The 4656-nt window shown below is 39.7% G+C and overlaps 1 long non-coding RNA gene across 1 annotated transcript; it reads right to left on the minus strand.

Moving 5' to 3' along the window:
• Positions 1-1234: 1234 nt before the first annotated feature.
• On the minus strand, positions 1235-4650 carry LOC111273303 (uncharacterized). Its single transcript, XR_002687924.2, has 2 exons — positions 2075-4650; positions 1235-1828 (listed from the first exon to the last, which is right to left on the minus strand). It is a non-coding gene; the product is annotated as an uncharacterized LOC111273303 (long non-coding RNA).
• Positions 4651-4656: the final 6 nt, after the last annotated feature.

Here is a 4656-nt window from a genome sequence, read left to right on the forward strand (position 1 = left end):
TAAAGGTATTCAAGAATATCCTTTCTGCTTGTTTTTGTTATTGTCGTCGATTTGTATGGCATATTATAGCGTTCAGTTAGGTATGTATATATCATCGTCTGCATCATTACGATAATAGTATCTGCAATAATATAATAAGGTAACTATCACATCTAATCTAACTAATAAGTTAGTTTCTATTATATAGCAGATGTTAGTAACACTTCAATATCCAGCTCTTAATTTCTTCTCAGATGCCGACAAAAACAGCTGACGGAGCCAACTGACGGCCACCTGAAGCGCGAAGCTGGACGAACTTAACTGCCCCCACCCTACCCCCCCCACCCCACCCCACCCCCGTTCGTTAAATCCTTTTCATTTATATATTCGAGTAGAAATTATACTGAAACTGTTAATGCTAACTTTCAACTTGTGACCATGGTTTGTTGTTCTATGTCAACGTATGTTTTTCGCCTTATGTCGTCCGCCAGCAAATTCGCTTTCGTCTGCATGGCATCGTCTGATTGCGTGTTTACTTATTTACTTGCGTGGTCCTTGATGCTTGGAAACTGTACGAATATTGTTGTCCGTATATTGTATATGTTTTTTTCTGTACTGTGTTAATTTATAGGCGAAAAAGTGTGTGTGTGTCTGTGGTTTGATATAATTAACAACTGCCTCGTGTGTCATAGGAACTCAATTGTCCCAGAGCGCTGGGCTGTGACGAGCTCATACTTTCCAACAAATAATTATGGCTAACGATAGAGCTCTCCCAACGCTAGACGTTTTTTTGCATTTCATCATCATTAATATTATTAATCGTATAATTATATTGTTATCCATATTATTTTATATTACTATATATATTATTTTATAATAATTATTCTCTCTCCATGTTTTATATTATTGCTTGTAGTTTCAGGATGATCGGCTGCTTGAACGGGTATACCGCTTGCATTCTTCTCTCAGCTTGCTAGTCTCTCTGTATGTGTATATATATATATATATATATACGCTCGAATACAGCCGATCAACATTGTAGGTCAGCGCTGTTTTTTGACGACTGTTTTTAAAACAGTTTTTATTTTCATGTTTAACAATTGCTCCTTTTGTTGTGATTCTCGTCGCTTGTGGTGTGATGTGACTCGTTTGCCAGAACGATTTTTTCTACATATATATATATATGGCTGTAATCGTCCTATTTACTTTTTCCTTGCTTTGCAAGTCAACATCAAGCTTCTGCCATGCTCTTGGCTTCTGTCTTATTTGTTTTTTTGCAGGTGAGTGGTCCTTGGCACTGCAGCCAGGTCTAGCTTGACACTACACTGGTAATCGTGTGTTCTATTTGCTGCAGTAACCGTCTTCATTGTAACTGCAGTCTAGTACTAAGGCGTGAGGCCTGGAAAGTGCAGCCGGTGTCCTTCCGGATCGTCGGAATAGTTTTCTTGTGTTTTATCTTCATCTCAAATTTCCAGTATGTAGAATGCATGCTCGCCATTCGCTCTTCGTTGCTTTCCAACGAACTCTGTTGATTATCCGCCTTGCTTATGCTTTTTCATTATCACTTCTTCCCCTCAATTAACAGTTTCATCACCCCGGCTGCAGTGTAGTATTGAAATGACTCATGAAAATAAGATAGCATCGTCGGAAGATATTGGATTTGTGATGAACGCGAGGCTGACGCCGGCTCACTCCGGCTGTAGCGAAGAGTGGAAGGCGTGCGCGGCCTGATTGGCGATTGCTGCGTATTGTTGTACGACGGGCATTAAGTGCCGATCCATATGTTTCCGCAGATTAGATCGCTGCGTGGCACGATAATCACAGAAGTCGCATTTGAATGGCTTCTCCCCTATACACGTAATATGAAAGAACAACGAATTAACTTGATTGACCAAGTCGCAGGGGAAACCATGTTTCATAGTTACTTTAAATTCTACGTAGAGGACACAGAACAGACGACGAGACGAGTTGACGTCAGTACTCTAGGTAGTTGTGGTAGCTTTCAAAGACAGCAGATAAAAGCGTACTAGAAAATTCAGGTGGGGTCTAGATTACGGTTGCCTTTTTGAGGGCAAGCTCGTGAACCCATATTTACCTGTGTGCGTCCTGATGTGATGCGTAAGGACGTGCTTGTAGACGGTTGAGTATCCACAGAAGTTGCACACGTGCTTCGATCCTCCGGTCGTTGAAGCTTCCCGATGGCCTGAAAGCACCAGGTATTTCAACAAACATTGATCGATGGCTAGCTAACTAACCAGCATAATTTGGTCGTTCCCACACGGGCGATCTCACAAACATGTGTCCCTACTATACAATACCGTAGCTAACACCCACCACGTTGCCTTTCAACGTTGCCACAGGAACCAAAGTAAGTTATTTTCCAGCTCTAGTAAGCTAAATCAGTCAGATGTCCATTGTTAGATATAAGAATTATGAATGATCGCTAACTTAGTTTTAGCTCGCACACCCACAAAGGGAGTTGCCCAAGCAAACGCACTATAATCACCGAATCTTAGCTAGTTATCCTCAGTATTTCATCCTTTACTTTCAACCTTATAGGGATGAAATTCTGAAAGATAAAAATAACATTTAACGGATTCATGGTGGTCAGATGTAGTGTTTATTTACAAGAAAGTTGTACAGCGGTACTTGTTAGCGTTTTTCGGTGGATCATCACTAAACCAGTAATGTATCACCACATTCTAGTTAGATGTTTGTTGTTTTTCATGATTTTCAATAATATCGCCCTGTATCTGCCATTTTATGACAGCTATAATAGAATACACCCATATATATATATATATATATATATATATACCTCTAACCCTAAAATAACGGTACATATAATTTGGCGAGGGAACAGGTAAAACAACAGCAGAAGCCCCAAAAGCTCTTCACCAGAACCGTGATTTCGAAGGATCACACACTGCGAGATCGACTAATAACCGAAGCTGGGACGAAAAGTGCCCGGCAATGGGTATATATATTATTTATATAGATAGATCCTGCGAACATGCTGGTAGTAAAACAATACTGTTGAACTATTGTCATTATATGTTGTACTCGCATCGCGAGTACATCGCATGGCGAGATAAACAGCCGAATGCAGCAAAGGAAAATCACAAGGCTTGGTAGAAAAAGATAAATTCATCGCCCACTCATCAAGAACCCTTCAGCATGGCAGGGGGGTGCAAAGAATAAAGCCATCATCTATCTCAGTAACGACAATGATGCGATCGACGACGACGGATCGATGATTGTTGATATTAATTCTATGCATCCTCCGCGCGTTACGACCTATTCAGAGGCTGGTCGATGATGATTAATGCAACGCTCTTCTGCGGGTCTTAGGGCAGGATTCGACGCACTGTAAGAACAATACGACGTTAGAATGGTTCTATTAGGCTAAAGCTCATGGAAACAACCTTTCAAATTTTACTTTTTGCGGGTACTTTATAGAACCTGTATTTCCGTTTGAAATGATGGAGCCTCGTCTGGTTGTATCCTAAAATGTACACTTTTGATTCGTCTTGATAAGATGATCACCTCTTCTCTTGTTCTTTGTTTGTCACAACCGAACGATAATTCCAAATTGAATGGTCTATATAATAAAAGCATATATACATACATAATCTAAAATTATGAACTCTGTAAATCCGCAATGTAGTAATGATAGTTTTATTTATTTAGTTTGAGGTAGATAATGTACAAGAATAGCAATACTGTGAAGCCATTGGACTGATCACAATGATTGTACATCTGCACAGTATTTTATCTTCCGAATACAGCGGTGTTAGTGGTACATAGAGGTACATAGAGAAGTTAATGAAATTCTTGCAGTTACGTTATGGCTGTATCATAACTAGATTTTGGTTCATGGATCGATTTTTTTGCCCATTTCTCATTTCTTACATATGGCTTTTGCTAGTTATCGCTATGACGGTCACTACAGTATATAATATTTGTTATCAAAATCGCTGTTTCTGTCTACTGGTTTGTCTTTTTAGCCAGAGATCGATGCCTGGCTATGTGTGTACAAGCGGTTAACTCTTCTAAACCGGTGTGGGAAATAGAAAGTTTATAGATTGGCTGATTTTTTCTTGCTAGATAGTTTTAACATCGTTAAGTAGAAACGACAAGAACTGTTCTAGCTGTACTGGTATGAGAGGAGTGGGTCCATAAAAAAAATTGGATTGCCCATCGCCTCACGTGGGGTTGCTACTTTTTGTACGGTATACAAAAACGCAAAATCCCATATTTGGCCTTTTAAAAACACCCATATAAAGCTACTATATAGGAAAGGGTGGAGGTTTGAAGAAGTTGCTCAAAATACAAGTCAGTATCAGCCAAATCTATACTCGACGATGAAGCATGACGTTTTGCCGTATTTCGGCTATTGTTTCTCTAACAAAAGGCACACAAGCATCACTTCCGAGCGCCATAAAGAACGTACATTAAGAAAATCATGATATTGTATAATACGAGATAGCTTACCATATTTGTCACAAGCCATTATAGGCTTATGGGGTAGAAACTACCTTTAGCAAAAGTTAAGCACTGCCTACAAAGTACATGCAGATAGGCCGGCTAAGCGTGCATGTACGCGTAGATAGAGATGCTTACGAGAATAGAGAGGGACTTTACTCTTCTATTTAAATATCGCCGCATGCCTCATAT

Source organism: Varroa jacobsoni, unplaced genomic scaffold (genome assembly GCF_002532875.2).
Source record: "Varroa jacobsoni isolate VJ856 unplaced genomic scaffold, vjacob_1.0 contig06035, whole genome shotgun sequence".
In the NCBI taxonomy this organism is placed as follows: domain Eukaryota; kingdom Metazoa; phylum Arthropoda; class Arachnida; order Mesostigmata; family Varroidae; genus Varroa; species Varroa jacobsoni.